Source organism: Pseudorca crassidens, chromosome 17, assembly GCF_039906515.1.
Source record: "Pseudorca crassidens isolate mPseCra1 chromosome 17, mPseCra1.hap1, whole genome shotgun sequence".
NCBI lineage: Eukaryota > Metazoa > Chordata > Mammalia > Artiodactyla > Delphinidae > Pseudorca > Pseudorca crassidens.
This window is the reverse complement of record NC_090312.1, coordinates 84,280,878-84,293,301: the sequence shown is the minus strand read 5'-3', so window position 1 is coordinate 84,293,301 and position 12,424 is coordinate 84,280,878.

The window sequence follows — 12,424 nt, the reverse complement described above, 5'->3', positions numbered from 1 at the left end:
AGCCTTTGTCACCATGTAAAGGGTAAGTGGAGGTTCAGGGCAGGGAGCGGCCTGCGGGCTGGGCGCCCGGAGCCCTTGCAGGCACTGGAGACCCTCCCTGGGTCAGCCTCCCCTGATTCTCACGCCCCAGGGACTGGCCCACGCTTCTCCACAGTGAGCAGGTTCTACTGCCCAGTGGATTTGTTCGGGTTAACCTGCCGTGAAGATCTGGGCCACCGAATTCTTTTCTTTCATTGTGTCCTTTACCCCTTCAAGTGCTCTACCAGGTCAGTGGAGGAGAGGGTCCACTGAAGAGGGTCCAGTGAGGGTCCCAGGCTCACACAGATCCGCCCACTGGTGTCAGCAGGACAGTGAGACCCAGGTCTGCCCGCCCCAGCCCCACCCTGCCTCCTCTCAAAGCCTCTAATCATCTGTTTCCTTTGGGCCTGAATCAAGTCCTTGCTCATCCAAGGAGCCTTTTCCACAACTGCTGACGAGGGCGAGCCCGACTTTGTCTCCAGGCTTTAAACGTTCCTGCTGGGAGGTCGTGGATAATCACTCTCCTATTCTGCGATGCCGTTTGTCACTATAAAATAGTGACATAAAATAGGTAAATAAAGTAAATAAAATAGGTAAATGAAGAAAAAATAAAGAACCCAGTCATTGTTAAATGGATACCTTGTCACAGTGAAAAATAAAGGTGGAATCACGATTGTAAACTCCGTGTCCCGATTGCATTTCCAAAGTATTTCTCGATTATATTCAAGTTGCCAGGAGCCAAGATGGAGATGGAACAAAGGAGACAAATGTATGGGGAAAAGAAGGGGAAACGTGAAAGTAAATAGTTTGTGCAGAATTTTGGAAGGGAGCTTCTTTTCCTAGCCATGATCACAAAACTTGGGGGTCCCCCCCCCCAGCCCCATGGATAACGGAGTAAAAGTTTAACATTGTACTAACGCATTTAAGATCTTTCGTTACTTGACCTCAACTCTCCTCGTCTGACTTTTCTCTCATTCTATACCTTTGATCTCAGAGTGGCCACTGCTCCCCAAACACCCAGTTTCTCCCTTCTCTGCCTTTTATACCCTCTGTCCTCACCCTGCGAATATTTGCTCTCCATCTCAGTTTATAATCTCCAATCACACGTGCAAAGTGTCGTCCAGTTCTAAATCCTAGACCATTCTTTTTAGCGGAATTAACCTTAGTCTGGCTAATGTCTTGATTCAAGCGCTCTCAAAATATGTCACAGAAACTGATTGGAACACAATCAAAACCAGGGACTTTATTAGAGAAATAGTGGACGTCTGAGAAAATGCAGCCAGATCTTAGAAAAGAGTCAGAAATCTGAAATTATGAGTCAGGGACACAGGTGTGCTCTCTCCATTTCTCCTGTCCACTTCTTTTTCCTTGGCTAGAATTTTCAGCAATAAAATGTCAGTTTTATATATTTTTTGAAGTATAGTTGATTTACAATATTTTATTAGTTTCATGTGTATGGCACAGTGACTCAGCATTTCTACAGATTATGGTCCATTGCAAGTCCTTACAGGACAATGGCTGTAACCTCTGTGCTGTCCAGTGTCCCCTGTCCACGTCCCATGGCTACTGCTCTGTCCACAGCACGGTGACAAGGCAGCAGTTGGTCACATCATCGCTCCTGTTGTTGCATCTCTGTCAAGAGATCAGTTCACACTGTGTCTGAAGTCTCTTAGTTCTAATTTCAGCTCCCAAGGAAAGAACTATAATTTGGGTCAAGTCCAATCAGCTGTTACCATGGGTATAGGTCACAGTGCAGACACACATTTCTTTGGGGATGGTAGTTACTGTAGGCACAAGGACTGAAAGCCTGCCCCAGGTTCTTCAGTGGAGAGGTCTTCTTTTCTTTCTCTTCTAAACCGCAAAACGCTGATTTAGACTAAGGTTTCTTCTGGTTTCTAGAGTGGCGATACTGATAGTAAGAGGACTTGATGGTTTGGTGCTTGTCACTGCTGTAGTTCTCACTGCAGTGGCAACCCCTGATCTCATTACTGCCAGCACAGTTTTGCCTTTTCCAGAAGCTCATCTAGTTGGAATCGCACAGTCTGTACCCTTTTCAGACTGGCTATTTCACTCAGTAACATGCATTTAAGTTTCCTCTATGTCTTTTCATGGTTTGATGACTCATTTCTTTTCAGTGTTGAATAATGATCCGTTGTCTGGATGAATCACAGTGTATCCATTCACCTACTGAAGGGCATCTTGGTTGCTTCCAAGTTTTGGTATTATCAATAAAGCCACCAGAAACATCCATGTGCAGGTTTTTGTGTGGACATAACTTTTCAGTTCATTTGGATAAATACCAAGGAGCATGATTACTGGGTCATATGGTGAGAGTATGCTTACTTTCCTGAGAAACCACCAAACTGTCTCCCGAAGTGGCCACACCATATACTGTGTTCCCATCAGCAGTGGAATTCTTCACCAGCATTTGGTGTTGTCAGTTTTGGTCATTCTCATAGGTGTGTTGTGGTATCTCATTGTTTTAATTTGCATTTCCCTGATGACATACGATGCCTATTTGCCATCAGTATATCTTCTCTGGTGAGATGTCTGTGAAGGTCTTTGGCTCATTTTCAAATCTGATTGTTGGTTTTCTTATTGTTGAATTTCAAGTGTTCTTTGTATATTGTAGAAAGCAGTCCTTTGTCAGATATCTTTTGCAAATATTTTTTCTCATCTGTGGCTTGCCTTTTAAGTCTCTTGATATTGTCTTTCACAGAGCAGAAGTTTTTAGTTTTGATAAAGTCCAGCTTATTAATTCTTTCTTTCATGGGTCTTGTCTTTGATATTATATCTAAAATGGTATCACCATATCCAAGGTCATCTAGATTTTCTCCTATGTTATCTTCGGGGAATTTTATAGTTTTGTGTTTCACATTTAAGTCTATGATCCATTTTGGATTAGTGTTTGTAAGGGGCACAAGGTCTGTGTCTGTATTCTTTTTTTATATGTGGATGCCCAGTTGACTATATTTATATGGAGGGATATTTTTCTGGACTCTCTGCTCTGTTTCACTTGGTCTATTAGTTTGCTCTTTCACCTATACCATGATGAGTAACTTTTACGTATTTAAACATGTAGATGTATTTCAAAGATGTATATACAATACAGAGAAAAATAGCTGATCTTGTTTAATTTTGAAGGTGACTTGAGGTATTAAAGCACTTTTGAGAGCTTCAGTTTTTTTTGTATTATAAAGTTTTACCTGAAATAAAGCATGACTGATATTCTCTCCTCCATGTTCTGGATCATTATTTAAAAGTGTGATAGTAGGGGAGCATGTGGATGCTTGTTGAAGATGGGATCCTTCCTCCCTATGTCCCATGCCAATATTCGCTTTATCAATCCATTCCTAAATATGAATAGGCTACTTAGGCAGGGAGTGAATTATTAAGCTGCAGTAATTTGTATCCATCACATGGTAGATAAGTAAATCCTCTTCTAAAAACTATGCAAAGTAATCATACTGCTGTCCTAGAGCCCGTAGTGTGTGTGGTGTTCACACATAGGCATGTGGCATACAGGGAAGCCATGGTGACACATTTCATAGTTTGTAACTTTAAAATATAAAAAAAATATATTTTTTAAATATAAAAAATGTCAGATTTCAAAATGAGACCTGATCATAGGATTTATGTTGGTAACTGAGCAAGAATCTTCCTTAGGAAAGTACAGCTCAAATTGCTAGGAATGAATCTTGATATCAGGTTCATCATGGGTTGAAAAGAATTAGGTTATCAATGTTCCTGCTTCTAATGGTACCTGTGATTTACAAAACTTACAAAATGTTCCATGCTGGGTGTAAGTACTTTAAGTATATTATTTCCAACACTTCCATCAGTCTTGCGAGTGGCTCCATTAATCTTTATTTTACAAAAAGGAAGTGGAGGCTTGTTAAGGCTTAATGATTTGCCCGTCTCAGCAGATGAACAAGCCTGACGCGCAATTCCATTCTGCTGGTGTCCGGTCGGAGCTGGGAGTCCAACCACACCCAGGTCTCCATCACCTGTGTGTCTCCAAGTGCAGAGTGACTTCGGAATTGCACAGGGCCAATCTCCTTTCATCTTTGTGGACAGACCTGAGAGCCCAGGAGCCTTTCTCTACCCCCTTGCCCAGGGACCACAGCACCGTCTGCTCCAGGTCCAGCAGTAGAATTGAGTTGACCATCAAGGCAGCCTTGGTCACATTGATGCGCCTTGACTGTCCACAGGTGTTAGGAAGGATAGGATACTTCAGAACACGTGTCCCTGTTCCTTACAAGTCCCCTGGATGTGCCTCAGGTGGTCACATCTTCCAACCCAGCTGCCACAGTTCAGGTGGGTGACTTCCTGTGACCAAAGTAGAGGTGCCCTCCGCAGCTTAGAACGGCTGGAGTACTTAACGCTCCTGCATTTTCTGGATCATTTGGGATCGATAATAATGACATAAAAGTTCTGGGAGTTTTACAGGGGCTTCCCTGGTGGTGCAGGGGTTGAAAGTCCGCCTGCCGATGCAGGGGACACAGGTTCATGCCCCGGTCTGGGAAGATCCCACATGCCGCGGAGCGGCTGGGCCCGTGAGCCATGGCCGCTGAGCCTGCGCATCCTGAGCCTGTGCTCCGCAGTGGGAGAGGCCACAACAGTGAGAGGCCCGCGTACCGCAAAAAAAAAAAAAGGTCTGGGAGTTTTATGAATAAGAAGCTAATTTAAATTTCATCCTGTGCTTACCTTGTATTTTCCATAGACTATCCTTTAATTATAAATCATCATCACAGACTAACTTAGGCATCCATGCATCTTACATTATTAGTGATTTCCTAATCTTTCATGTGCTTTCATAGTGTCGGTGTTATAAGAGCATTTTATGTAGACATTTTGTTTTAAAATGCATTCTTTTATTTATCCAACAGATGTCTACTGAACATCTATTTTGTTCTAAGCCCATAGTTCAGACCATGGGGAACAGACACACCCAGGATAACCCACTTCTGACTCCAAGTTTCCGTGGGCACCTCTGCTCTTATCCACGAGTCCCCGTGGAAGACAGCTCTCTCCACGTTCAGGCTGGTCCTTCCACCCCTCCCCCATTGTCCCTGTGCTCCCCAAGTTACAACTTCTCCTTCTTCCTGTATGTTCCTTCTCTTGTTGTTACTGGGATCTGCCCAGGCTGCGAGATGCTCTCCTGTCTCTTATTCTAAAGCCCATATCCACGTGAGGATTGTTCCTCTCCAGTTCATTGCTGTGTGCCCGTAGCTCCTCAATGAATATTTATTGAGTTTAATATAATGTTACCTCAATATAATGTTACCTAAATTTTTACCAGCTTTTCCAAGGTAGATTGATTACTTGAACTCTTTGAGGGCATGGACATAATGAATTTGGTTTTGTGTTCCCACTTTCTAAGTGGTTTCTAGTCACAGAGTAGGCATTCAACAAATATTTTTCAAATGGTTGCATTTGGATTATTACTCACTTTTAAATACTCTGCTTGACATGACATTATGAGCCCGAATGCTGAAGAATGAATCAACTCCCTGCAGCTACTCTTGGACTAGAAAAGTAAATCACGCAGTTACGCTTTTCCTCCGATAACTTATAACCGAGTGCCATGACGACAGGACACCTACCTGCACTCAGGGGCTGCCTTGTTACCAGGAAGGCCCCTGGGCCAGGCCCACACTTGTGTTTCTTGCTGTTCTCTTGTGTTTATTTGGCATCTTGGGCTGTGGGTGGCTGGGACCTACAGCCCCATGGTTCTTTCATTCATACCATTAGCTCCTACTTGTTGCAAAGTCTTACAAACACATATAACTAGTTTCCTCCACAGCCTTTAGAGGACTACCTTTAGCATAAAAACAAAACAAAATAAGCTAAGTATTTGTGAGCTCTTTAAAAATTAGTAAAAACAATTAGATGTAACATTTATGTAACATTGGGGTTTATCTCATATACTTTGCTAAGGATTTTATAAGGAAAGTAATATAATTTTTTTTAATGTAGTATTACTAGTGAATGAAGTTTCAAACTAAAGGAAGGATGAGATTCCATTTTGTCTCTTAAATTTTAAATAAAAATCGTAATACCTGATTATTATGAGGGGCTAGGAAACCAGCTAAATGAGTAGATTGGATGTGTAACAAATTTATAGGATTGTATATTAAAATTGGGGAAAATGTATGTTTGCAAACATATATAATATATGTAACATGCTGTACACACACACACACACACACACACACACACACACACACACACACACCTATTCCACTCTTGGCTGTGTACTCTAAGAAAGTAATTCAAAGGAACAGTAAACCCTTACCCTACAAGATGTGTGATGTTTGGTGTTTTGGTTATTATAGAAGAAAAGAACTACACGTGTGTACAGTGGAGCTGGGCAGTTGCTGCTGGGCTCCCCAGGAAGCTGGCTGTGAGACAGTGTAGTGTTTGGGGAGTACAGGGGTGCTGAGGGGGGAGGAGAGGACAGCTCTGGCGTTGGGAGGACCCGTCACATTCTCCCCTTTTCACATTTCTGCTCTTCTTCTATGATATGGAGGCTTTTATTATTGATTTTCAGCCTTTCTTGTTTTCCTCAATATATGCATTTAACCCTACAAATATCACACTAAAACATTGCTTTCGCTTTGTCCAACAAGTCTTGATATGTTGTGCTTTGATTAGAATGTAGTTCAAAATATTTCTTTTTTAGAAATTAGATTTCTATAGATTATTGTTGTAATTTGTAAATTATTTAGAAATGGGTTGATTAATATTCAAGAAGTTTGGGGGACTTCCCTGGCAGTCCAGTGGTTAAGACTTCGCCTTCCAATGCAGGGGGTGCGGGTTCAATCCCTGGTCGGGGAGCTAAGATCTCACATGCCTCGGGGCCAAAAAAACAAAAGCATAAAACAGAAGCAATATTGTAACAAATTCAATAAAGACTTGAAAAACTATTTAAGAAGTTTGGGATCTTCATTAGTTTTCCTTTTTTAAAATAATTTTTAGCTTAATTCCCCTCTAGTCCGAGAACACACTCTGAATGAAATCAACCCTTTGAAATTCATGGAGGCTCTATTTATGGCCCAGCACGTGGTCATTGTTGTTAATATTCAATATGTGCTTCAAAAGACTATTAATTCTGCTATGGGCTGTGTTCTATGTATACAAATTAGATCATGTCTCTTAATCACATATTCATAGTTATGTTACACAATTTCTTAATGTGTTATTCAATTTCTTAATTATGTTACTCAGGTTTTTTCTGGGTTTTTTTTGTTTTTTAAATAAATTTATTTATTTATTTTGGCTGTGTTGGGTCTTTGTTTCTGTGCGAGGGCTGTCTCTAGTTGCGGCGAGCGGGGGCCACTCTTCATCGCAGTGCGCGGGCCTCTCACTGTCGTGGCCTCTCTTGTTGCGGAGCACAGGCTCCAGATGCGCAGGCTCAGTAGCTGTGGCTCACGGGCCCAGTTGCTCTGCGGCATGTGGGATCTTCCCAGACCAGGGCTCGAACCCGTGTCCCCTGCATTGGCAGGCAGATTCTCAACCACTGCGCCACCAGGGAAGCCCTCAGGTTTTTTTATCAGTGAAGACTGGTTTTTCCGTCCACTTATTTTCTCAATTATTCTGAGACATGTTAAATCTCCCATGAACTTTTCCCTTCTTTGAATTCTCTCATTTTTTGCTTTATTTATTTTAAAACTATATTAGTCGGATTTAGAATTATTATATTTATTTTTCTGAAATTTATTATACAGATTAAGAGCAATATAGCTTTTTGTTGAATTGAACTATTCATTGTTTAGAAAGATCTCTATTTATTTCTAGAAAATTTTCTAACCTTAAAATATATTTTTATTATCAGTATAGTGACATAAGCCCTTTTAAGTACTTTTATTATATTTGTAATGATTTAATTTTCAAACTGTGTTCTATGTCACATACGTAGCGTAGTTAGATCCCCAAATAATCCTAGGACTTTAGAACCTGCTGACACCACTATTCTTCTCCTGACTTCAACGTAATTGACATTATGCATTGAAATTTTACATCATCTTAAGTCTCCCCAATATTGCTATTATTGTTCTATGCCATATTCAGTTAATTTTCCTCTAAAATTATCACATACTTCTCCATTCAACTCCTCTTTATTGATTTCTGAAATCCCTTCCTTTGCTCTGGAGTTATTTTCTCTGTGTCTCAGTGTTTTCATTTCTAATGAGCTGTCTTCCAGAGCTGAAATCCTGCTTTCTGTTCTGTCAAAGCTGCTGTGCAAACTATTTAGGGATTTAGGGATTTCATAACTTCACATATACTATGTTTTCAGATTTTAGAATTTCTATTTAAAAAAGATAAATTCTAATTAACTGATGAAAATCTGTATCTTTTCATATACTGAGTACAGATTTTCTTCTATTTTTTAAGTGTTCATTGTAGCCTTTTAAAGTCCTTGGTAGCTTACATCAATGGTGGGATCAAACCTGGGTTTGATCTGGAGTTTTAGCTGGAGCCCCACCTCTCCCCAGGTGCTCCCCTTTGTGCCCCGGACAGACCCTCAAGCCCTCAGGGAAGGTGTGGTTCCCCGGGTGGGCCACATCCCTCAGTCCTCCCCTCTGCCTGCTCCCCTGTCTCAGCAGCTCTCTCTCGAGTTTGAATAGATGTTTTCTGTCTGACTTGTTTCTCCCAAGAGTGCTGGTTTCCTGTCAACTGTTCTATCTTCATGAGGACATGCAGGTCTACGTTTACGCTATGAATATTCTGTTTGCACTGTATCATCACTGCTGTTCACTTAACAATGTGCAGTCAGGCAACTTAAACTTGAGTTTGGCAGGTAGTTAGCTAGATGCCTTTACCAGTTTTCTAGTAAGGAGAGTGTCATTGTCTGTACTCTCTAAGTATGTGTTTAATTATTTTAATATAATTTTTATAAAGTGTGGATTAAATTATTGATAACATTTTTTTTTAATCTTTAGGTTAAAAAAGATTATCTCAAAGGGTGCTTTTATTTAGGTGTCTGAACTAGGGAAATCCCAAGCAACAGTGGTGTTATAGAACTCTCAAACTTAAGAGTATTTATACGAAGAAATTCTGTTTAAACAAGACTTGTTGGGGAAGTGCTGATAAGGAGGGTGAAAGTGAGAAACTGAAGAGGGTGGTTTTTTTATTTTTAAGGAATTAAGAAAATCAGAATAAGAAGCACCAGGATGGAGAGTATTGCATAAGACTGAAGATAATAGAAATTTATTGCATCCGAGATGTTTTAACAAAAAAAAGTATATAAATTGTATTCTGTTCAAGGCTTTAGAGAGTGTAATTAGATGATTTGGGGAAGGTTGTAAATATTCTCTATGATCAAGGTATAATCTACTAAGTCAGTGAATTTAGGTTAAGTCCAATTTGTGACAGTTTGGGGGCTGCCTTCTGATTTTAGTGACCATATAATGAAAAATGCATGTACCAATATAGTAGTAAGTAGGAGAAAATGGTCTTAGGAGAAGTGAGGGAAGGTTTTATGCAGTGGGTAATTATGACACTATAAGGAATGGACATGTGTATTAATTACACAGGTTGCTTTGAATTACTGAGTGCTAGGACTTTCTGATTAAAGGAGATACTCTATCTTTCCCACTCCTGTGGTTATAATCTACGTGAATTAACTATGTGTTTGTGAACCCACACCTACTAGCTTTTCTTCTTGACGTCTTACTTCTCGGAAGCGAACGTGAACTGGAAAAGAAAGGTCATAATAATAATCACTGCAAAACAGCAATGGCTAATTTCAGTGATGCTTCTGGTTATGGATACTGCTGTGTCATACACATTTTGTAACAACTTTTCTCCTCACAACAGCCCCATGAGTTAATGCTATTATTACCTCACTTTTACAGATGAGGAGACTCAAGCGTAGAGAGGTTAAAACTCGTCCAGAGATGCCGGTTAATAGAAGCACTGATGTCCCCTCTGCTAGAAATGACACATTCAGTCTCAGCTGGGGCACCAATGTTCCTGGCCAGCTTCTGCAATCACAGTCCGGAGTAGCTGCCTGTCACATGCTATTCAAGTTCTCCGCATAGCACCGCCAGTGATACAATTTTCTTTTCACCTGTTTATTTATGTTTGTGGGTATCCTGTGTCCTCTTTATTCATTGTTATGGAAGATGAGACATCTCATTTTTCATGTCCTTCAGTATCCACAGCACCCGTTACAATGCTGGGGTGTAAGAGGTGCTCAATACTCAAGAAATATTTGTTTAAGGAATGTCCAGTTTGTGAACTGGTCTAAGCTATAAAAGCTGCACCTCACTGCCATGAGCATCATCCTTAGTGGTCACCATTGTAAGGAAAGCAAAGTCCACCCAAAGGAGCTGAGGAAAGTAGACGGGGGTTCAGAAGGACCTTTCCTGTCCAGGTGTCCCCCATGCTGTGAATAACTCACTGTCGAACCACACTGGTACAGATACCTCTCCTGTGGGATCAGGAGATGGGGAGACATACGTACAAAGCCAGAATCATATGAAGGGTTTAGAACAAGATATATTTTTTGAATGAGCAATTGTAATCTTTTCACTACATTTGAAAACAAGATATGGATCACCAGAGAGGCAGTAGCATCACGACTAGGAGGGTCCAGGTCAGGCAGTCTAGCCAGCATCAGAGTTTCCTGAGGGTGTGACCTTGGCCGGGTCCCCTCATCCCCTAATTACACCTTGTGAGTTAGCAGATGCTCTTCTCAGGCTGCCCTTACCTGCTACACTGTGAGTTTTTCACAACCTGCAGCAGACATTTCAGGAAAGGTTAGGGTTGAGACATAACTCGGTAAATGACACTGAGCTAAGAAGACTAAGCATCCCTCAGCCACTTGTCCACGGGGTGAGACAGGGATTCTGGTGCCGAGAGCCCAGTTAGCTGAGTGGCTGACAGGGTCTTGGTGCTCCAGCCGGGTGTCAGGCCAGAGCCACTGAGGTGGGAAAGCCGAGTTCAGGACATTGGACCACCAGAGACATCCAGGCTCCATGTAATATCAAACAGTGAGAGTTCTCCCAGAGATCTCCATCTCAATGCTAAGACCCAGCTCCAATCAATGGCCGGCAAGCTACGGTGCAGGACACCCTATGCCAAACAACTAGCAAGACAGGAACACAACACCACCCATTAGCAGAGAGCCTGCCTAAAATCATAATAAGTTCATAGACGTCCCAAACACACCACTGGACGTGGTCCTGCCCACCAGAAAGACAAGATTCAGCCTCATCCACCAGAACACAGGCACTAGTCCCCTCCACCAAGAAGCCTACACAACCCACTGAACCAACCTTACCCACTGGAGGCAGACACCAAAAACAAAGGGAGCTGCAAACCTGCAGCCTGTGAAAAGGAGACCCCAAACACAGTAAGTTAAACAAAATGAGAAGACAGAGAAACACACAGCAAATGAAGGAGTAAGGTAAAAACCCACAAGACCAAACAAAAGAAGAGGAAATAGGCAGTCTACCTGAAAAAGAATTCAGAGTAATGATAGTAAAGATGATCCAAAATCTTGGAAATAGAATGGAGAAAATACAAAAAGAGTTTAACAAGGGCCTAGAAGAACTAAAGAGCAAACAAACAATGGTGAACAACACAATAAATGAAATTAAAAATTCTCTAGAAGGAATCAATAGCAGAATAACTGAGGCAGAAGAATGGTTAAGTGACCTGGAAGATAAAATAGAGGAAGTAACTACCGCAGAGAAGAATAAAGGAAAAAGAATGAAAAGAATTGGGGACAGCCTCAGAGACCTCCGGGACCATATTAAATGCACCAACATTCAAATTATAGGGGTCCCAGAAGAAGAACAGAAAAAGAAAGGGAGTGAGAAAATATTTGAAGAAATTATAGTTGAAAACTTCCTTAATATGGGAAAAGCAAGAGTCAATCAAGTCCAGGAAGCACAGAGTCCCATACAGGATAAATCCAAGGAGAAACACACCAAGACACATATTAATCAAACTATCAAAAATTAAATACAAAGAAAAAATATTAATAGCAGCAAGGGAAAAGCAACAAATAACATACAAGGAGACCCCCATAAGGTTAACAGCTGATTTTTCAGCAGAAACTCTGCAAGCCAGAAGGGAAAGGCAGGACATATTTAAAGTGATAAAAGGGAAAAACCTAGAACCAAGATTACTCTACCTGGCAAGGATCTCATTCAGATTCGTTGGAGAAATTAAAACCTTTACAGATAAGCAAAAACTAAGAGAATTCAGCACCACCAAACCAGCTTTACAACAAATGCTAAAGGAACTTCTCTAAGCAGGAGACACAAGTAAAGGAAAAGACTTACAATAACAAACCCAAAACAATTAAGAATATGATAATAGGAAGATACATATCAATAACTACCTTAAATGTAAATAGATTAAATGCTCCAACCAAAGGGCATAGACTGGC